Consider the following 23,468-nt stretch of genomic DNA (forward strand, 5'->3'; position numbering starts at 1 on the left):
TGTTGACTCATCTTGAGCACGAAGTTGACTAGAACTCCAGGATCTTTTTGTAGATGTGGCTTCTTACTCACATCTTCCCTATCCAGATGAATTTTGATTCCAGGAACTAGACTTTACACTTATCTGTAGACTTGTTGTATGGTTCCTGCCTGTGGCTTATAAAAACAGCATAATATAAAATATAAGGCACAGTAATAAATATAACTCAGCTTATAATTTGTTATATTAAGTTGTACTTAATCTATAACATATTATATTTGAACATTGTGTAGTAAATATAAATATAAAATTATAAAAATAGATTCAAAACAAAAGTAATACAGTAATATGCACTCTAACACCCGTGCCTACGTGTGCACATATATGATATGCATGTGTACATGCCCATATACTTGGCAGCAGGCAGAATTTGGTGGGAAGGGGATGGGGGCATTTTGCTCTGGGTAAAGAAGCTGCTGTGAGGCTGATTTGAGGCAGGAACCTTGCTGGGCCATGTGGCTCAGCTTAGAACCGGGCCATGTGGCTCAGCTTATAGCCCAGCTCTGTGGTCCTGAGTAACCGGTGAGCACAGGTCGTCTGGAGAGGGAGGTGGAGAGTGGAAGGCACAGTGAGGAAGGGGGCTCTTGGGAAGGGTGAATGTGGGATGCTAGAGCCCAAAGCAAAGGCGAACGGTTTGCAGAAGCCCCAGCCTCTGTTTCAGACTCAACCACAGACTCATCCTGGGGCATCCCACAGGTCCCCTAACCCCTGGTTCCCATGTCCCTTACTGGTACGTGCAGTGGGGACACAGGAGCACAGCTTCAAGGGTGAGAGATGTACTGTGCAACTTGCCAAGCACTCAGTGGGAGCCCATGGACAGGCTGAGGGCTGAGAGCGGCTGCTCGGCAGTTGCGGGGCATGGGCGTGAGTCCCGCTTACCAGCTGCAGGACTTTGGGAAGCACTTGACCTCCCTGCAGTGTGTTTGCTCATCTGTACGACAGAGTGACCAGAGCGTTTCCACTGCTGTGTTCTAAAACAAGACCATAGCTGCAGAGCCCCTTGCCGAATGTCATGTGCAGTGTCAGTGTCAGTGCCGGGAAAACGGCAGTACGTGGTGGTGATCCCTGGGCTTTCCTATCTCCAGTGTCGCTTCTGACCTTTCCCAAGGTTACGGCATGTTTTTATTTTCTATTTATTTCTTTTAGAGGGAGAGAGGGTGTGAGCGTAGGGGAGGGGTGGTGCGGAGAGAGCAGGAGAGAGAGAATCTTAAGCGGGCTCCATGCCCAGCACGAGCCTGACTCAGGACTGGATCCCACGACCCTGAGATCATGATCCGAGTCAACATCATGAGGCAGATGCTAAACCGACTGAGCCACCCAGATGTCCCAGCTGAAAACAGGATGTTTTTAACATGTAGGAACTTCTTAAACTGTTTCAGATTTTGGGGGGGGGGTGCTTGAATAAAAAACATGGCCATGGTAGATTTTAAGTTGCAGCAACATGTCAGTCTAAAAAGGCAACTAAGACAGCAAAGACCCTATCATTCCGCTGGCCACATCCCTAGAAATCATTTTGTAGAAGCTCCTGCAAATCAATCCAAGTGTATCAGGAGTGAGAAAATTGAACTGTGTTGCTGGGCTGTGCTGCCTTCACGTGTCTTCAGAAGAGGAAGGGGCTTTGTGAGGCCGCAGAGTTCCCCAGGGGACACACAGGCCTTGTGCCCTAGTAATGGACGCATCTGAGCAGAGGGCCCCTTTGTGTCCGTGGAGGTGCATCGCTGTTGGCAGCCAGAATTCCACCGAGTAAGAGAGTGGCAGTGCCCACTGGAAACTCGGGGGGCCCCTTGGGCTCACTGTGGTTGTGTGGCTCTGCGCCAGGGGCACTTTCCGCGTTGCCTGTGATCCGTCCCGCAGGCTTCGGATGGCTGTGCCGTCAGGGGTTTGAGTTTCTTCCAGTTGTGCTGGTTGGATTTTGAAGCTCAGCGTGGGTAGCTTGGGGCAGGTTCACATTTTGTGTGTCTGGATCTTTGCCAGGCCACCGAAGGGCTCTCAGGTCGCATCATGTCCTAAGCCTGCTTGTGCGGGGGGGGGTGGGGGGGGGTGGGTACCAGGCTGGGGGATTAGGCTGGGCTGTTGAACTGCAGTGGGAGAGGGACCTGGCTCGGCCCAAGACTTCACCTTTCGCTCGCTGTCAAACACTTGCGCCGTGTCTGTTACTAACAAGCTGACCGACTCTGCGGGGCATCTAGTAACAAATAAGACTTTCTTCCTGCCCTCACATCACTTACGTCCTGTTCTGGTGGGACAGAGGGACAGATGTGCCAAAAGCAACAGGGGAGTTCAGCACAGGTGCTCTGGGTCCTCAGAGGAGGCTTGGGAGTAGGGAAGTTCAAGAAGAGGGCACAGAGCCCCTGTAGCAGAGGAGAGTGGGGAGGGAGCCCTGGCAGAACGCAGAGTGCGCCCCCAGGGCCTGGGGGCGAAGAGATCGGGATGCTCTGGGGGTGTTGTAGCATTAGGCATGTCTGAGCATAGATCTCACGCAGTGGGGGGTGGTGAGCTACAAGCCTGGAGAGAGAGGAAGGATCTTACCATCCAGGCCCTTGAAAGTGAGTCGAGAAGGTTTTATTCTGTGGGGTGATGGGAATGCATCGAAGGATTTTAATCAGGGATAAAATGATCAGACGTTTACAAGGCCCCCTTCCAGAATTCACTCAAGAGACCAAATTACAGATCTGAAGATTGCTTGATGAGTAGAAAATTAGAGCCAAGGAGAAGAATGATGTGGAGAAACACTCCCAACCAAGCAGGCTGGCGGGAGGGGTTGTGTCTCCACGGCCAGTCGTGGCACGTGGCACGTGCTGCCCAAAGACCTGATGTGGCCACGAGAAGCCCTTCCAGCTGTGGAGAGCAGTCTCCCCTCTGGGTCATTCCTGCCTCCGAGGCCTGTGTCACTGTTGCTTCCCTGCTCTCTGTTCCCAGGATCAGTGCCTCCTTCATCCCCATCTCTCGTTAGACTGGTGTTTTCCCAATGAGCTCTCAGGCCCCACCATTAGCAATATACCCAGGTTCTGCTTCTCTGGGTGGGTGACCATGGGAATGATGGGAAAAACTCCTGTGGGCTCATCTGGGGATGACCCTGTGCAGCTAGCGATTCCCAGTGCACTGCAGATTAGCCCCTGTGGTTTGGTGATAAGAACCAAGAAGAACGAATGACTAAATTAGTGAACCTGGTTGGATGAGAAGCAGCCTGGGTGGGAAACACTTGAGATGAGAGCAGGCACTGAAGTTTGATTTCTCCTCTTCCCTTGACTGTTGGACTTGGGGTGAGCCATGGCATTTATCAGGGCTTTAGTTTTCGTGTAGAATATAGTGGAGGCCACTGTCCTCATACAGTTGCTGATGAGACTGGTGACTTAATGTCTTGGAAAATGCTTTGTAAATGGTTGTTTATAGCACAAAAATAAAGCATGCATTAAAGTGCTTATATTTTTACAAAAAAATTTAACAGCATGTTCCATTTAATCTTCAGAATAATTGTTTTTGATAACATAAGAAAACTGAGACTCCAGAAGGTGAGCTGCCTTGGTCATGACCATGGAGCCGTGGAGGTGGACACAGAATGGGCTTCTAGACCCGGGTTCTCACTGCCTCACCATTCAGCTTCTTAATGCACACCAGAGGCTCATTTAACTGGCTTCCACCACTAAATCAAGAACTCTGTGTACTTTTCTCCCTTGGAATTGGAAGTGCAGACACTTAATTATAACTTTTGATTGCTTGAAATTATAGGGCTGTAGAGTTACTGGCACATGTTTCTGAGGAAAATCATATTCTAAGCTCTGAAATAATCATCTCTGTTTTTTCATGTTCAAGATGGACGCAGGGAGTTTGGCACCATTCCTCATAAACTCACAGTGTTTCCTGGGATGACTTGCAAGCTTTGAGACTAACTCTTATGGACAGGGGCAGGGGATTGTACGTACACATTTCCTGTTTGATGGAAAGCTCCATTAAACGAGGACCAGTGGCATCCTGGTCCTTGCTGTCTTCCCCAACCTGGCACACAAAATAAGCTCTGCATGCATGATTGAATAAGGTACAATGCCTCTACTATATCCCCGACACTGACATTGTGCCTGCCCAAGGACGCCCCTTTTATTTTATGACAGACACTCTATTAACTGCCTAGGGCCACCATAACAAAGTGTCACAAACGAGCAGACCCAAACAACAGCAATTCACTCTCTCAGCTCTGGAGGTCCTAGAGCAAGGGGCCCGTAGGTCTGGTTCCTTCTGAGGCGGTGAAGAACTCGTTCTATGCCTCTCCTCCCTTCTGGTGGCTTGCCGGCAGTCTTTGGCATTCCTTTCTGTTAGAGGCATCACCCTTGTCTCTGCCTTCATCTTCATGGGGCTTTCCCCTCCGTGTATGTCTGTGTCCAGATCCCCCTTCTCATAAGGACAGCGTTCATATTGGCATACAGCCCACCGTGAAGATTTCATTTTAACTGGACTCCCTCTGCAAAGACCTTATGGCCAAATAAGGTCACTGTGAGGTACTGGGGGTTAAGAACCAATATATCTTATTCAACCTGTAATAGCTATCATGTGTTCTTCTCATTTCTATTCTGTTTTCTACAATTTTGTGAGTCCTAGAAATGAATATTAAGTATGTCATTGATAAATTGCCCCCAAAATTGACAGGATAGGGAAAGACTAAAGAAGATTGATAGAACGATCAGTAACACTATCCTCATCTCCATTCATAGGATGAACAGAGCAGACCCAATGTAGGCTATGGGTGGGGTCTTACCACAGTCTGTGACAGCCTCCTGCTGGGGCGGCCTGTTCCTGGGGCTTCAGGTATTCAAGTCAGCCTGTGGTATTGATCCCCATCCAGAGGACCACCTGGGCTGCATGCCCCCGTCCCCAGGAGACACATCTAGAAGATGCACCCCTCTTGTAGAGATTGTTCTGGAAGGAGTGCAGAGCCCTAGGCTATTTCGATTTAGAAAACAGAAGATAAAATCTTTACACCTGTTAGGTCTTGCTCTCTCGTTAGAGTGAAACAGATCACTGTCTGCCTCATGGAACAAGTTCTCTTCTCTCATAAACAGCAGACATAAGTTCAACGGCATCAGATCAATACCAGTTTCATATTTAGGCCTGGGGATTATTTCCTGGCAGGGCAGAATGGGGCAAGGCATTCTGTCTGCTGTTAGAACTGTTGGCATATGTCTCACATGAGAGGCCAGAGGGCCAAATGTTTCTCTAGACAACATCTTTAGGGTGCTGGGCTGATTTCTCTGTCAAAAGAGAAAATACTAAGGTTACATCCATGAGGAAGAATTCCTTCTGCGCAGATTTTTATTAGCCAGAGATTTTCAGTCTGGAGCTCCAACACATGAAGAGGGAGAGGCTAAAGTAAGTCGAGGCAGCAAATTGCCTGAGGACAGGTGAGTGGACTCTGAGAGTGTCTTGACTCATGAGTGATAGTTGGTCGTAGCTCTCAGGAAGAGGCCCTGGGTGCAGCACAAAGTGAACTTAGTGTTTACAGAAGAGGAGTGCACAGTACTTAAAGGACACATTTGTACCAAACCACATCTCCACCTGGCATTTCTGCAAAGTTCTTCTCTATAAATGAGTTTGGGTATTTTTCAACTGAGTTCTGAGAGACTAGGTAACATACCTAACATGAAATGAATTATTATTATTTGTTTAGGCATGTGGATAGAAAACTGATTTTTTTTTTTTTTTTTCTCAGACAGGCATTGGCAAGCTCTGCTGCGTGTTACAAACTAGTTTCCGGGCAAAACTGGAAGTTTTGAGGCAGGCCAGATGGGAGGGTCCCATTGGAGCCCAGGGTGCACCGAGAAATGGCAGCCTTCTGAGGGATTGTTGGGTGCTGCAGGGGAGTCTGGGGAGCCTGAATTCTGCTCTCAGGGGAGGCTTCTACTCCATTGGGCGGAGGTCAATTCCAAAGAGCCTCAATCAAGTTGAACCTTATGCCTGTGACTTTCTGTATGTCAACACAGTTGATTATCAAAAACTTTACATGCTTTGTTTCATCCCCACCCCATCCCAGCCCTGATTAGGAATTATAGTTAATGCACTAGTGTCCTAAAGTCCCAAATCCAAGTTATAGCTCACCCTCTCTCTCTCCTAAGAGATGTATTATAAGGAATGGATCAAGTGGTTATGGAGACTGAGAAGTTCCACAATATATCGTTTGTAAGCCAGAAACCCAGAAAAGCTGGTGGAAGAAGTCCTAGACCAAGGACAGGAGAAGACTAATGTCCAGCTCAAGAAGTCAGACAGAGAGAGGAAATTCTCCCTCCTTTGTTCTATTCTATTCAGGCCTTCGACATACTGGACAACACACACCTTCACTGGGAAGGGCATTCTTTGTTACTCAATCTATGGATTCAGATGTCTATCTCGTGTGGAAACACCTTCACAGCTACGCCTAGAAATAATGCTTAACCAAATATCTGGCACCCTATGGTCCAGTTAAGTTGACACAAAATTAATATCATCATAAAAGAGGTGTGCTCTGCTGATGACCAGTCAACTTCACTGGCCCACTATCCACAGTGTCCCTCCTCTCTGACCCCAAATTCTGCTCCAACTGCTAGATCCCAGGACAAGATTTAAGAATATCTAGTTATTTAAAGACCCAAAAGTGCATCATACCTTGTTTATCACATTTGCTTCCAATCAGAATTCCCAATTCTCCCCAAATTCCCATTTATAATTTAGCTGATCTAAAAATAAAACTGGTTATCTTAATTTCCTCGATAATATTTGCTGTATATTATGGTCAAAGGGATGGACCTTGTAGTTGGCCTGCCTGGATTTGAACCCTGGATTTTGCATTTACTACTTCTGTGACCTTCAGCAAGTTAATTATCTTCTCTCTGCCTTAATTTCCTCATCTGTGGTCTTCTCTGATGATCTTTACGTGGAAGGTACTTTGAAGAAAGGGTCTCCATCAATGACATCTTGCCTATTCCATGCCTAATGCCCCAAACTGACATCCTAGAAGAACATGAGTATTCTGCTAATCTGAAGCACATTGAGTGACTGCCTTGTGGGTACATATCCTCTTCATCACTCCTGCCTACCATTTGCCATCCTGCTCTCCAAATGGGACAGCCTCAGCTCGTAGAACTCAGGTGTCTGCATTGCAGAGGTCTGGAGCTGGTTTGCAGCCATCCTGAGGTACAGATTCTGGTGCTAGAATTCCAGATCGAATGTTCTACCCACCACACCACTGCCAGCCGTCCTCTTATGATGGCAGGCGGCTGGGTGCTGGGACACTTACAGGTGTTGTCATGGCCCAGGACAGAGGGAGGAGTCTGAGCTCTGGTGGGCATCCCCCTGGTTCCATGTTTTGGGGCAGCTAGCTGCTCAGTGTTTATGAACCTCAGCTCTGTCAGACATTCTACTCATCTCCTTTAACAGTATACATTCTAAGAAAGTGGAACCAGTGGAAATTTTATACTAAAATTTGTATCACTGACCTACCATAGAAGCGCATGGATTTTTATAGGCATTCCCTTATGAGTCTTTGTAGATTTTTCTTTTTCTTCAGCATCTTCTGGCACCTTCCCTACTCCCACCATGCACTGACATTGTGATGAGCTCCGAGACATTTGGAATGAGGCCTTTGTGTATGAAATTAAATGTCAGCCTACTTGAGTTGACTCCAAATTTCCCTGGGAAACCTATGCTGGCATTTAATTTCTGATTAATATTATTCTCTCTGAAACTTTTAAAGCCCAATATGTTTTCCTTAAAAGTTTTTTTTTTTTTTTTTTTTTTTTTTTTTTTTTTAAGATACCTGGAAAATTCATGCTCAAGAACTTACTATACAATAGCATGAGGTGTGGCCACGTGCCCGTGTGCTATGTCCACATGTGCTCACGGTCTGGTCTACCTGTGTCAGCCAATTTAATGTCTACTAGTGCTCGCGACCCTCTCTTTTATGTACCATTAGAGAATCAGTGTCATTTGCTTGCTTAAAGCTCTGGAAAGCTTCAAGCATTTCTAAGGGTTGGGGTGCATGTCCTCTAATCAACATGCGAGAGAAACACCCATGGTTCCACTGCTCGGTCGCTGGCTGACCATCTGTGCAGAATGGAGGATGCCTGTGATCTGCAGACTTAGTGTTTCAAAACTTTGTTTCAGAGGGAAGATCTAAGGAGAATTATGATTAAAAAAAAAAAAAAAGCCGTGTAAGGGATCATATTAATCAGTTTGCAGTCATTCAAACTTCAAAAAAAAATTCCTTTGAAAACAGCTCATTTGCACAGCTTCTCAGCCTGTGATGATTCTCCGTGAATTATCAGCAGGAATTTCATGTCAAAAGTCGTATGCTGTAAATATAAGGTTTGTCTTACCGGCCTTGTGCATGGGGACGGATTTTCCTCCCCCTTTACCTTCATCCTGCCTCTTTGAAGAAATTGTTGCCAAGAGGGGTTTCCTTCATGACCAGCTCTAGGGTCACGGTATGAAGACAACTTTCCCCAGAGCTCTTCCCCAGCACTATTTCAGGAAGATTTTCTTTCCAACCAAAGTTGTCAAGGTCACCTGCCTGTGGCTAGTGCAGCTGCGACCAGTTAGCAGGATTCGCCTGAGGCGGGAGCAGGCCCTGAGCATAGAGCTGGGGAGGAGCCAGTGAGGTCCTGCCTCACCCTGAGCTGGTGCAATGGATGGCATTGAAGGACCTTGCTCCCCCGATAGGGCGATTAGCATTCTGGTTTATGCCCTTGGACCTACTGTCAGGACGGATGGGAAAGGGATCTTAGATACACAGACCATTTGTTCTCCTTACATTCCTATTCTTAAAATTACGTTTACTTCAAGGGACTCTTCAAAGTCTATTTGGTGGAATTTGGCTTTCCCTAAACGACAGAAGAATCTTGGCAGGATCGTCATTCTGTGGCTCAAGACGACGACTCAGTGAAGTTATGTCCAGGTTAAAAAACAGCAGAAACAAACACCAAGTAGGACTAGGTCTATTGTGTCGTATTTAATCTTTGTAAAGTAGGGAGAATGCTTCTAAATCATGATGTTCAAGGGCACGACCTAGCCGACACAGGTTGGAGCAAGTGATGAGAACGTGGATTGTGTGAGGCAGGCGTCTGTTCGGGTGAAGGCCTTTCCAAGCAGGGGTCTGCAGTGCTTCAAAGGGTGCAAGGCTCTGGGGATGCTGGCCAGCAGCCCCTGGCTTCACCACTGGGTCTTTGCTTCCCTTCCCCTGCCCATTCGCCTTCTCTGTTGTAATCCTGTTAACCAAAGACTGCATATTAGAGCCCTTCAAATACATATGGGCCTTGAGCTGCTAAGTTAGGACGGGTTATCAGAGGAGAGATACAAGGAGGTGTTCACTTGCTTGTTTGCCCTGTTTGATTCACCTGTTTGATCTCAAGTTGGATCTGCAGTTTGAACTGCAACACCATTCATTTCAGCGCGTCGGGGACAGATCCTGAAGGTACGGAAAACTGTTTTCTATTGAGGAAAAACTCTGCTCTGTGTTATGGATCGCCACCTTTTCTTCCTGATAGTTGAGAAAAATGAGGCCCAGAGTTGAGAAGCGATTGTCATGGGGTCACTTAGCCAGAGACTAGTTTAACCAGAGCAAGGACCCTCATCTTACCTTCCTCCCCTGACCAACTTCTCCCTCCCCCGCCGACTCCTTCTTGAACTGTACTTGCTGAGGCTATCAAAAGTAGAGATTCTTGCAAAGCTCTCTCTTTGCTGCATTTCCTTGTTGCTCAAATTTTTACAGATTCAAGATGTTCTTTGAAAAGAGAACTTTCCTAAAGTAAGCAAGAATTCCAGCAATGCCCCAAGGCAGGCTTTTTTTTTTTTTTTTTTTTCCTCTTTCATTTTTGGCTTCAGCTTACTACTGACTCATGTCCCTTGATAACTGAGTTCTTCTGTACCAAGAACTTTAATTATTTTCATCACTGTTTCTTCAACTATTCTTTGGCCTGATTTGCTCTGTTTTCTTGGGTTCTTGGCCTCAGAACTGAAGCCCCAGGAGAGGAAACAGGCTCCACCACTGACCCTCTCCTCACCCAGAGCTGACGGTGGCCCACGGAGGTCGTAGCTTAAGACAGTTTTCTTGGTGAGTAACTTATGTAGAGTTGGTGGGAATTTAGAATTTCTGAGCGAACCTTTTAAAACCATTTCCTCCCTTGGTGATTTTCAAGAGCTGGTCTCAGCGTAAGGTGACAGACTCCACTGGCCACTTGGTAGCCTTTGGGAAGGAATGTTCTGGGTGATGAGAGCCGCTACTAGGCTGTTCTGCATCTCACCTCAAAGGGAACAGAGTAGGAGGTGAGTGCTAGGAGATGAAAATATGTTTTTGTGTGTACAGCCGGTACTCAGGGCTTCTATCATCACAAACATAGGCGTGTACGCCCATGTAAGGTGACATTCAGGATAGGTCGTGATTGGGGTGCAGAGAAACGGGGCACTTGGAGGGGACCCTTGTGGGCAGAGATCTTGGAGAGGAAGACCTACCTCTCCTGGGAATTGTCTCTTTAGTCTGTGGATCATGGGAAGGTCCAGCAGGTTCCAGAGAGGAGCGAGCATCTGGAGGCCGTGGCTACCTATTTACTCACAAAACAAGGGAAACGTTGCTATCTGACAATCAGTTCTATCCCGTTCTGTGGTGTGCTGGGACCCGCTTGTGCCGATGCTTGAGTACTGCACGTTACCTGTTCAGGAATTCGGAATGTGAGCAGGTTTTTAAACGTAGTAGTTATTACACACTAAATAATGTGAACTTGTGTTGAAAACAAGCACATGTGGTAAACACCCTAAACTCAGCCCTTGTCGTCTTTTTACTACACTCCACTGTTCTTCGTGCCTGCGAGGATATTCACGCCCCTCACTTCTGGATGGTGGGATTGCTGTCTAATGGCTTACAATCGTGTCAACTCCCTGTTTGGTGACACGGTTTCACCTTGAAATTGGCCGGCTGTACACCGAGCTTTTCTCCAGTCTGTGAACGGTCAAACAGACTCGCTGTAGCTGGGCATCTCCCTGGCTCCTTCTCTGGGTTTCTTTTTGTGCTGAGCCTTCCCTGCTCACCGGAAGTTACCAGGAACCTGGCTGCCACTGTCACTAAGAAGACAGAAGCCGTGGATTGGCTCTCCCATGGACTATGGACTAAACACGGTCCATAAATACAATCACTAAAAACGTGTTTTTTTTTTTTTTTTCTCCTGAGTCACCCCCCAACCCCACCCCAGCCAACATAACTGGTTACTCTGTCTTTCCAAAGCTCTTTCCTTCACTGGCTCATTGGTCACCAGATCTCACTGATTCTTCTAACTCTCTCAACTCTTTCTCCATCCATAATCGTTGTCCTCAAACTAGGGTTTCTTTAAGTTTTGCTCTGGTCCCTTTTGCTGGGCCCCAGGCAGCTCACGTCGGGGCTCCTGGCAACATCCCTGGTGGACTGGGACAGCTCAGCACTCCAGTATGGAGCCTGTTATATTTTTCCTGCCCCAGAATACAGGCTTTGCTTTGGATTTGTCTGCAGTTATTAGTGGAGACCAATTTCCCTTGTCTCTTGTTTTCCAAATCTTAGTCAACTTTAACTCTTGGTGACACAGTTTTTGTGTTTTTGTCTTATTTTTCTTCCAGATGATAGGCTTTCAGGTAAGGTCACTGTTGATTTTAGCCATTACGCCTTCTATGTAGTACCTGGCTTAAAAAACACAGAATATTTTGTTAATTTAAGGTGTAGAATTCATTTTGAGATAATGTTTCATTTAAATGGCCTGTAATGTGGGGAAAACCAACACCCGTTTATTTCAAGTGAACAAGGTTTTATTAGAAGAGGGAACTTTTCAGCTGCAGCTTAAACCGTCGTGTCTGTGTGAACAGAAGCCACTAGGAGTTGACTCGAAAGGGGACATTCTGTTTGTTTGCTTTTGGCTAGTGGAGAGGGGAGGAGGTATTTGTGGGGTGTCTGTGCCAGAGACGATAGAGAAGTTGTGTCTCCTGCCGTTCCTCGTGAAGTCTGGCTCCCCACAAAGAGGGAGGGCTCCGCACGAGATGAGGAGAGGTCTCTGCCTTCTGGTTGCATCAGCCTGTAAACGTTTGAACCAGAGGCCCCTCCTGATCCTCCTGCCGGCATCCCAGTTCCTGGGAGGTGGGGGGAGGGGCTGGGAGGGGCGACTCCGCACCTCATGTTTCTTAGACTCTACTGTGGCCTCCGATGTCCCCGGGGGCTGAGCACTCCCGGTGAGGTGCCGAGAATCCACGGGACGGGTTCAGAATACATGGGCTTTTCCTCTGATCATCCATTTTTCTTCCTAACCTGTATTTCAGGTATCCGTGTTTATCCGAATTCAATTTTAACGCTCAGCACTTTGAAGATGAGGTTATTTCGATATTCATGAAATTGTGGGATTAGTCAAAGAAAGAAGGCTGTAAGCGGCGGCTGTTGGAGCGAGTGAACCCCAACACACAGGGGACGGTCTGAGGAAAGGGAAGAAGAAAACTGAGCTTCGATTAACAAATGCAGAATTGCAGGAAAAAACCCATGCTTTCTGAAAAGATGAAGACAAACCCCATCATCAAGGTATTTCAGTACAGATTCTTAGAAAAACTGAGCAGTGTCTGTAGTGGGATTAGGGTAAAGGAACACATTTTCAAAAAAAAAAAAAAGTCCACGTATGTGTTTAATGTAAGCGTACTAGACATTTTATCACATAGAAGGATATTTGCAATTTCAATATCCACCATTTACCAATGAGGCATTTACTACCTACTTGCCAGGAACTCTTAAATAATATTCTCTATAACTCACAAAATAGATACTGTTTCACTCAGGCCTTCTGAGAACCTCATGATTTGTGTTGTCACCCTGACTCACAGCGGGGGGCGTGGGCTGAGAGTGGGGAGGCCAGTAAGGCCTGGGCCATGGCTATGGGCAGAGAGCTGGCGTCTGAGCCCACAGTCAGCTGGTGGGAGACGCGCATCGGCTCACCACCTTGTAATGCGGGGTTTTCTGCGGGCCTGTTGCCTTAATGTGCCCAGTGGATTCTAAGCTAAATACGGGGAAATTTGCTGGGGGCGGGGGGAGCAAGCAAATATTTTCTGTTTGTGTTCTTAGAAACTTAACAATCTGATTTTTTTAAAAGCATTTTTCATGCATTTCACAAGATAACTTAGAAGTTGTGATTCCTGTCTTAAACATCTTCAAGAATTGGCAGAGGTCATTTTATTTTTATTTATTTCTTTATTTCTTTAGGCAGAAGCCATTTTAAAAGAGGCGTTTGGGATCCGGGCTTCCGTCTGGAGAGGAAGATATACCTTGAGCACCGTGCCTGTATCTAACGAGCTTATAGTAAAGGCTGTGTGTGACCCTCTGAACTCCCTCGTCAACTTTAGAAGAATTCGTTAATTTTCACTGAATGTCTCGGATTCAGCACAACGCATTTGCCGATCCCTGCTGCCCTCCAGGGATTAGGTAGCTGATTCCCGGTGTTATTTATGGCTTTTCTCTCTAACTATCTCTCTCTGTCTCTGTCTCTCTTTTGCCTGCCTTGGGGAAGAAGGAGCCATGCAGCCCCTTCCATGGATGGTGGCCCCGAGACACCTGGGAGAGCCCAGACCCACTGGGTGGACGCGGACTCTCGGCAGCCCTGTCCCCACGCAGGTCTGGTTTTATTTTATTCAGAATCTCTAAGTGTTCAGTGTAAGGCTTGTGTCTTGAACGACTACAGGCATCCCCTGAACGTCACCATCATCATGGACCAATTTCCATGCTCCCTCCCTAACTTCCATCCTTCCTAGCAGTGGTGATGTCACCCCCGTGCCCGCTGAGGGCTTTCCAAGGAGGTGTAGCTGATCCCTACTGGGGTCCTGTCCGTGCCTCATGTCCCCCCAACACCTGGGGCACAGTGTCCATGGCCACCACCGTCTGCTGAGGGGATGTGGCAGAGCCTTTAAACAAGGGCAAAGCACAAGTACAAGTAAGAACTAAGAAGCTGATTCTCCCTGTTGGAAATCAGGGGGAAGACTTCCATCCCCTTCCTTGCTGTGTTGGACTAGTTACCTTAGAGAATGTGTCATTGTAAATTCTTTCTCCTCTCTCTGAAGTGTATATAAACCCCTTTGCAGACTAGATAGGTCTCTGGTGAGCTTTGGGACCCAGGATTGCCTTTCTCAAGCACCAGGAAGGGAGGAAGCACCCCATCTCCCAGTCCCTGTTGGGGGACTCGAAGTCTAACTCTTGTGGGAGCTTGCTCCACGTTGCAAAGCTACCTCCTCTCATAAGGTAGGAGAAGGTTGTTTTTCCTCTGAACAGAGCTGCCTAGCGAACACCAACACAGGTGGTCACCCTAGGACCAGGCTGGAGTAGGATGAACTCTGCCTGACAAACGGTGCTGTCAAGTCTTCTGCTTGAGGACTAGTTATCGTGTCCCTTGAGAGCATGCGTGTAGTATGTGGTATCTGCGTGGCCATGTTCTGGGTGAGATTTCTTTCTGTCTTTGCATTTCTTGGCGGTTTGCCTGTGATGCCTGTCACGTGGTAGTTTCAAGCTAACTCAGTAATAATAGTGTTTTCTTTCTGCCTTTGCAGAGAGGGCTTCTGGGTTGGGAGGATATTTTGCTTTTCCTCCTGTTTCCCCAGCAAGTGGTAGCGGAGTGTCTGGGGAAGTCCTGGTCCTCCTGGCAGAGAGAAACCAGACTCCTGCAGAGTCTCAGAAGGTCCTCTTCACCCTTTCGGTGGCCACCTCTCTTCCCTGTCTGCTTCTGAGGTACCAGAGAACAGGGTGCTAACACCTTCCACTCAGACTCCCTGAGCCTTCTTTCTCGGGCGCTCTCAGAGACGGGTGGTCTGTGCCTACACCCCACATTTCCTGGGGAGGGATTCTCTCCCCACACCATCTTTAGTTATCTCCTCTCCCCTGTTTTCCAGGTTCCCAGGACATGTGAGGGAATGACTGTAGGTTCAGTTGTGTCCCCTCCAATTCTTTTGTTGAAAACCTGACACCCCACCCCCCAGGACCTTAGAACGCGCCTGTATTCCGAGACAGGTTCTGGAGTGATAACTGAGGTAAAACGAGGTCATCTGGGTGGGTCCTGCAGGGGAAGGAAAAGGCTTCCTTGTACTCTTGGTCTTGTGGCTGGTCCAAGAACTAAGTTGACATAAAACTGATAAGCAGGAGACAATAATCGGTTTAATTACACACATATGCATGGGACATTCACAAAAATATGAGACTCCAAGGCAGGTGGCCAGGTGACTGAGACACAGGCCACCCTGAACCTCAGGAAGCAGCGGGGATTCGGAGTTTCTGGGGTTGGGGAGGGGAGGAGATCAGACAGCGTTTCCCTGGTTATAGGATGAGAATCTCTCAGACAACAAAATTATCTCCGGGAGTAGTCCTCCTTCTGGAGCGGAGACCTTGATTAATGGAGATTTCCTTTACGAAAGGGGAAATAAATACTTTACTTTAAGCACTTATGGGGAGGTAAAGAGATTTTCCTATAGCTGCTGGTTTCCCATCACCTTTAACCCCAAATAATTCTCGCACCAGAGTGGCACCTCCTAAATCCCTTCAGCCACGATCCCATGACCGGTGTCCTTTTCAGGGGAGATGGGGACACAGACACACACCAAGGGGAGGTCACAGGAAGACACAGAGGAAGACAGCCTTCTGTAAGCCGGGAAGTCAGGCCTCGGAGGCAGCACCCCGCAGATGCTGCACACCTTGCTCTCAGGCTCTGGGTCTTTGGCGCGGTGCTAAGACAGTGTGTGCGCATCACGCTGCCTGGAGCCCGGAACTTGGCTGGGGCGGCCCCAGCAGACCCGTGCTATGGCTCAGGGGTGTTTCCCAGTCCCCTCCTCTGGTTCTCTTCCACTGTGGCTTATGGACAGTCAGCTTAGTCACCTGAGGCCTCAGAAACTTTTACCAAGACAAAAAGTATACAGGCATCGGTCTAAAGAGTCTCTGGTGCCCTTTCGCTGGTAGTCTGCACGCTTTTGAAACAGGAGTCTCTTTGTACAGACGGATCCTGAGTTTGTGTTGGGAGCCACGATCCTTCTGTGTTAGAACCTGAGCCACGGGGACATGTTTACATCTGGTTTTTACCTGGAATTACCTTTGGTCCATCCTCATTGTGCTGATTTGGGGGCCGATTCCGGCCACCTGCTTAAAATAGCTTCCCAGGGGGTGTACCCCAGTTGATGGGGGGAGGCCAGGAGAGTGGAGATCTCGCTGCACCAGGTGGAAAATGCAACTGGGTGAAATTTGATCTGTGGATTGTGGACGAGTTCACTCCAGGCAGGAATAAAGCATTGGATTAAACTGCCGTTTATGGGAATCATTAGGCTCCCGCTGTGCACGCTTGATTGCTTGTGTGCTTAAAGCTCGCATCTCATTTGTGATCCACTGCGTCAGGGCAGCCTGTTGCTTCTTCCCCCGGTTTATCAAACTGCCCAATGTCGTTCTGCCCGGAGACAATGGTGAACACCTTGGTTGTGGAATCGCCGCAAGGATCGTAATCTCATTAGATTAGAAAGCAGGGCGATTACCAGTCCGCACTCTGTCGAGCCAGCACCGGCTGCTGTGGCTGGGGAGTGCATAATATTTGGGCGACACTTTATTAATTAGCATTCTTACCTCCCCACCCCCCCCCCCCCCCACCTTGCTGGGGATGATGACTCCTGAGTTCTAAATGAGTGTGAGCACAGACAACAAAGAACGGCCTCAGTGTCCCAGTTACCATGCCAACTATCTCATAGTCACTTTCCGATGACATTCTTGATTGATTCTTCGGGGAACTCTGGTTACCACGCGAGCTTAAGGCAGTCTTTTTTCTTGCGATCTTGACAACAACGTTTCTCTTCCCTCCAAGGGAAATACAAACTCATCTTCAGGGTGGGTGTTATTTCAACCTGAGATTGTAACTTCTATTATTAAATACTTATCAAAATTAAACAAATGATGTCATTTTTACACGGAGGAAGATTGCTCTCCGGTATTGGGGCTTGGCCTCGAGGGAGCTGTCAAAGCTGCGATTGTCTGCGGGATCCGCTAGGTGGAGCAGCCGGAGAAAGCATTTGCATTCAGCTTTTGAAATGATGGAAGAAATAAATAATGGGGCTCTTGATAGGGCTGGGGATAAAGTAATGACTGTTTGCCTTTCTCGACAACTTTGGTAGAGATCTTGGGAATAAAATGTCAGCTTGACAGCTTTTTATCTGTCCAGCACAAAACTATTCTGTTTCTAGCTAAGCATACTAGGAGGAAATAGACTTCTGATTCAAATTTAGACATGAATTTTATTTTGCCTTATTTTATTTTATATTTTAGTTTATTTTATTTACTTTTTAATTAGAGCAGTTCCTACTTTTCTGAAGGCAAAAGTAAAGTTAAAGAAAATGAAGGAATAATCCTTTGTTGTGTCCCTTAAGATGTATGAATGATGAAGACCCCATGAGGTCTCTATCCTGTTTGGCTTTCAACTTCAGGTAGTAAAAACTTTTCATGCAAGATATTATCTCCCTGGGAATGGAAGCAGTGAGCGGCTTGGGTATATTTGTGATGCTTAATGCATATTCGATGTGTAACATTGTTTTCCCATTAAACAAGCATCTTTACTGGTGAAAAATGATTGGGTCACCTAGCCAGTGGCATATAATTGCTGAAAAGATGAAGCATGGGCTTTGGAGTCCAGGGGAACAGATACGCCCTGAGGTCAGACCGCGGACCACTGTGCCTGTGCCTGGCTCTCATTCCCTTACAACATGTGTCATTTTGCTCGAGATTGCTTCTGCTTGGACCTTGTCCAATCTAAGCTGTGATTTAGTATTTAGCCACTTGCTCTTGGTTAGGGTATGTTTGTAAACGTTTTCAATGCTTTTCTTTTACGTTTTATTGATACAGACTCTTTTATTGGCTGCAGAAGAGGTACCCCTTAGAGAGTGAGCTCAGCCGCTGTCATGGGCAGACGTGAAGAGGTATGACTTCTTTGGAGAGCAGCTTGGCCCATGCAAACAGCATTTAAAATGCACTTATGCTTGGGCCCAGACGTTCCAGGGCTTGGGATTTAACCTGATTTAACCTTTTTGAGCATGCTTGCTCAAAAAGTCAAAAGCATGTGTGAAGATTTTTTATTGGAACAGCCTTTGTAGGAACAAAAGTCTAGAAACAACCTAACCTACACGTCTACCATGAAGGGACTGATTAAATGAAGGCGGGTGTATGGGTCCAGGGCATGTGGTGCCGTTATTCAGACAGACGAATCGCACTGACTTACATTTACTGAAATATCGTCCAAATAGTGATACATCTTCAAACCATATTCAGGAACTAAGAAGTGAAGAAAGGCAGAATGGTATTTGTGTCCTGTTACTTCTTCTTTTTTTTTTTTTTTTTAAGACTTTATTTATTTGACGGAGAGAGAGAGATCACAAGTAGGCAGAGCAGCAGGCAGAGAGAGAAGGGGGAGCAGGCTCCCCACTGAGCAGAGAGCCCGATGCAGGGCTCAGTCTCAGGACCCTGAGGTCAAGGCAGCTGACCCGAGCTGAAGGCAGAGGCTTAACCTACTGAGCCACCCAGGTGCCCCTGTCCTGTTACTTCTTGTATAGAAAGTAAGGACCCATTAATTATGTGGATACATGTTTGTGTGGGTGCTTGGACGGCACAGAAAAATCTGGAAAAATGAACACGAGAGTGGCAGCTGTTATCCTCAGGAAATGGAGCCCAGGGGAAGGGGTGGCGTGTACCCTTCCTCCTCATCTGTTGCTCCTCTGTATTGTTTGTCTTCTCTTTGTATCCCGGAAGCACATTCTTTGTAAAACAAAGTGGGTTCACTGGGCTGCGTTATTCCACAGTGTCAGTGTCTGGAGCCTCCCCGAGGCTCTTAGGGTCTGGGTTCCTGACTCCTGCCTCCCTGGACCTGACCGCAGCTTCAGGGCTGACTTGGAGGCTGCCGGTCCTAAAGAGCAGGGGAAGGCCGGGCCTCTCTGGGCTTGGAGGCAAGGCCCTGCCTCACCTCCGGGTACTTGCTCCACACCCGCCTTTCACTCTGCCCCCACTTGGCCTCTGTGCAGGGTGACAGCTGCTACCTCGCCACAGGACAGACGCCTAATGGGCCTGGGAAGTCGCTTTCCAGCTCTCTGAGGCTGGCTCCTTGGAACAGGCGGAGAGAGCGACATGATGGATGCCTCATCGGCCACCTCCCCAGGAGGACGCAGCGCTAACTTCATTGCTTATTGACTCAAGGCCCTGCCGCAATATGGTGTGAGGGACACGGGGATTTGCTGACTCTTCCAAGGTCACGGGGATTGTCACTGGCATGCCTGGGACGCTCCGAGCTGCCTTCCGACTTTACGCCTCGAGTTTGTGCTACAGATCCTTTACATTTAACGCTGAGTTAGACGCTGGAAAGTTAGGGCTTTGCAAACCTGAAGTTCTCAAAGCCAGGAGGGCACAGTGCTGGGCAACACGAATGTTCTAATTAGACCATTAGCTGCCTAATGACCACATCAAGAAAGAAGGGAGGGGGCGGGGCCCACACAGCGTTCTAACTGCATGGCAATTGCTGCAAGCATTTTTAAGAATTTCTTCTGCCCTAATTTTTTTTCAAACCCGCAGCACAGATGCAGTGTCTGTCAGAGGTATTCCTGGCTCCGTAGCAATTTGCAGCCGGCAGGATGGAGCCGGTGCCGGCAGGATGGAGCTGGTGCCTCTCAGATGGGCCATGTCCTGACCAGCACAGGAGGTAGAGGGCTGGCTTCTAGTTGGGGGTCATGTAGGAGCCTGTCCTTCACGGGGGTGCTGCTCGCCAGCCCCGTGGAGGAGGGGAGACCATGTGTCACTCAACAGCCAGAGCTGCAGTGACACCTTTTTATGGGCAGAGCCCAAGAATCCCAGCCTTGTTAAGAAGGGCCCTTTTGACAAACTACAAGTCAAGGTTAACAAGTCAGCTACAGCCTTGACTGTGTTTTTCTATGTAAGATGCGTAGAATCGGCCGTTCTGCATGCTTTCTCTGTTAAGCACATTTCTTTGTTTTCCCTTCATTAAATAAAGAAGCCAAGCTACCTGTCTTTAGATAATGTGTTTTCACTCTCCCCCTACCCCGCCGGGACTCTATTAAGGCTCTCTGTTCTAGGCAGCCCCCCTGCCTGGCATCTGGCTCTTGCAGAGGTGGAGGGGTGGAGGGCTGCGTTGGGCCAGTCTCCGTGGTGTCCTCGATGTCTGACAGGATCCGGATGAAATGAGCTGTAGAGAATGTGCCAGAGGGAGACTGTCTGGCTTGTGGAGCGTCAGGGCGGGACCAAGCGGAGCTCGGTGACTGCGGGATTCCGTAACAAACTCTGGGAGAGGATGGTGAAGAGGTTGACTATTTCAAATGTTTGTTTGGCAGTTTCCTGAAGCAGAAGTTGGTGAAATAAACATCAGCCTTCACTGGCTTTCTCTGTGGATCTGGCAGCTCATCTCCAAACAGGTCCGTTATGTTCGCTGGTTGCAGACCGGGTTGGGGGCTGCGGGCGGGCCCATTGCTTTTCCCTCCCGACTTCTCGCAGGAGCCACATCGTCCCATTGTGAAGTCCCCTGGTCCCTGCCATATGGATTGGGTTGTCCGGTGGAGAGTCCTCAGCTCTCCTTGCAAAGCAATGAGGGAATCAAGAGACCCATCATGAGCCTGAGGCTCCTGCTTCTTGGGTGGCCGGAGGAATGTTCTCTGCACATGTCTCCGCAGCCAACTCTCCACTCCGCTTCAATGGAGGACGTTCCTCATCTGCTCCGCAAGGCCTAATCTTTGAAATGTCATGGGAACAATCTCATTTTCTCGTGGCGCCCCGCTTCCCTTCTCTTTCTCAGCTCATGCTGAGTGACCTGAAGTTCTCTGTTGCTCTATCCCTGCTTATCTCCCACAGGGAAGGTGGCCGGATGGTCTGAGTCCAACTTTTTGCAATGAAGTTGTGTCTTATGGAGTTCGTATGAAGACCAGGAATAAGAGGTACACACCTCACCTGCTGCTTACGTCAGGGGTAACGCCTACCCACGTAACGATTAACTGGACTGTAAGATCCTCCCTCTCGGAGAGACACGAAGACATTAGGTAACTCCGGCAAGGTCCCTCCAGGTACTCTCAGGATGCCCTTAATTCATCCTGAGAGTTAAGGAGAGTTCCTTTCTCGTTCTTTTGTGATACATGTTAATCTCGGAACTGGCTGAAATACGTGTTGTATCAACTCTTTCAGGAAATGTTACCTTTTACTGGGAGAGTCATCTAGTCAGACTCGTGACCTCAGAGTTGGGTTGCCAGGTACAACATAGAATAAATAGAGAACACCCAGTTAAATTTGAATTTCAGATAAGCAACACGTAGCGTGTTTTCCCCCTTGAAATTTTAAGTTTATCTGGCAATCTTGCTTCGATAGCTAATACCCAAAGAGATTCGTCTATGAGACACTTTCCCTAAGAATATCTTGGCACTGAGGATTCCCTTTTCTTACATCATAGTTTTTCTCCAGATCTTCCCTGAGAAGTCTCAGAGCTACTTTTATTTTGAATTATAGAGGAAGAAACCCTCGACCTTGTTGAAATTCTTGTGATTGGCATTCATTCCTGCCTGGCTAACGTTGTTGGCTGCATTCAATACACTCCTGAAATATGTACAATAAATTACCAGAACAAACGAGAAAGACAGATGCATCTGTATTTTCAAACCACTCCCAAAGAAGTGAAGAGCGCCCTTCTCCGGTTCCCCCCGTTTGGTATGATCACAGTTGTGTCTTTGCCTTTGCAGCTTACTTGCAGCAAATGTCTTTTGTGATTAATTAAACTGATTCCGTTCCACTTCAGCATTTAAACAATCACAGCTGTTGTTTATCGCTTCACATCCTAAAAGCAAGAGAACTGCTTGCTTAAATAGCCCTTTATGCCCAAATACCCAGGAGTGTGGGATGCTTGTAGAAGGCAGGGGGGTGTGGTTATTTTCCCCGCGCATGGACCCTTTCGGCCAAAATGACAGAACATCTATACTTACCAAAGAACCTCAAATTCTCTTATTAGGACCTGGGAAATAAGTTGTTTGTTTTGTTTTCTTTTTCTTTTCTTTTTTTTTCCTGTGGCCAAGGAAGAAATCTGAAGGCAAGGGGAGAGAGGATGATCTCAAGCTCCTATGACTATTATATGAATTGCAAATCCTACTCTGAAGGCAGATGCCCTGTGGCCCCAGGACTCTGAACATAAAACACCCCAAAATGATGTTGCTTGTACTTACTTCTTCACCACACAGGGGTGTTTTCTCCTTCCCTCTGCTCTTGAGGGCCCTTCCTTTTTTTTATATGTAGTATTTTGCATATAATAAGTTCTGATTCCTTCCTGGCTTGTTTTTGCGTACTCTCGGCTTGTAAACACATTGATTAAAAGCCTCACTTGAAGGCCGGCAGAGGCCAGAGTGTTATCAGTTGTCAGCAAATGGTGTTGGGAAGACTGGATACCCCCACACCAAAGAATGAAATTCTTTTTCCTCTTCTCTTACGCCATATGCAAAAATCAACTCAATATGGATTAAAGCTTTAAATGTAAGACTTGAATCTAGGAAACAGGGGAAGAGCTTCATGACATTAGTCTAGGCAATGATTAAGTTTCTTGAACATATCACCAAAAGACATAGGCAACAAAAGCAAAAATCTGCAAAAAGAACTAAAAAGAACTAAAAAGTTTCTGCACAGCAAAGGAAACAATTCTCTCGAATGGGAGATATTTTACAAACCATACGTATCTGATAACAGGTGAATATCCAACAACTCAGTAGCAACAACAACAACAACAACAATAACAACAACACAAAACAAACAAAAAAACCAAAAACCAAAAACAAAACAAAACAAAAACCTTAAATAACCTGATATAAAAATGAGCAAAGGACCTGAACTGACATTTCCCCAAGAAAACATACAAGTGGTCAGAGCATGTATGAAACTATGGTCCTATATCATCAGGAACCGTCGGGAACATTGTCAGGAGACGCAAGTCAATGTCACAATGAGACATGATCTCACACAAATTAGGAAGGCAACCGTCAAAAACCAGCCAAAGAGAACAAGTATTAGTGAGAATGTGGGGAAGTTAAAACTCATGCGCTGTTGGGGTGAGTGAAGCCGCTGTGGAACAACATGGAACTTCCTCAAAAAAGTAAGATAGAGTTGCCCTATGATTCAGCACTTCCACATCTGGGTGTTCAAAAGAATTGAAATCAGGATCTCAAGGAGATATTAGGGCTCCCCTGTCTGCAGCTGTGTTCTCCATAGCTGAGATGCAGGAACAACCAAAATATCCGTGGACAGATGAATGGATGAAAAGAAGGTGCTTCATACATGCAGTGGTGTGTCGCTCAGCGCGGGAAGCAGGAAATGCTGCTATTTGTGATGATATGGACGAACCTGGAGGGCATGGAGCTGAGTGAAGGAAGCCAGACGCAGAGGAAGAGTG

At 47.2% G+C, this 23,468-nt stretch overlaps 1 long non-coding RNA gene across 2 annotated transcripts in view; it reads left to right on the forward strand.

Annotated features, from left to right (window-relative positions):
• Positions 1–20,061, forward strand: part of LOC131811773 (uncharacterized) — a 52,096-nt gene extending 32,035 nt beyond the window's left edge. Inside the window, exons 1-4 of one of the 2 annotated variants that reach the window (XR_009346106.1) lie at positions 9,911–10,111; positions 12,331–12,583; positions 13,256–13,663; positions 17,903–20,061. This is a non-coding gene — a long non-coding RNA (uncharacterized LOC131811773). Of the gene's footprint in view, positions 1–9,910; positions 10,112–12,330; positions 12,584–13,255; positions 13,664–17,902 lie in introns of those variants that run through there. The other variant, XR_009346107.1, reaches the window with a different exon arrangement.
• Positions 20,062–23,468: the final 3,407 nt, after the last annotated feature.

The sequence above is a fragment of the Mustela lutreola genome, chromosome 11, assembly GCF_030435805.1.
Source record: "Mustela lutreola isolate mMusLut2 chromosome 11, mMusLut2.pri, whole genome shotgun sequence".
NCBI lineage: Eukaryota > Metazoa > Chordata > Mammalia > Carnivora > Mustelidae > Mustela > Mustela lutreola.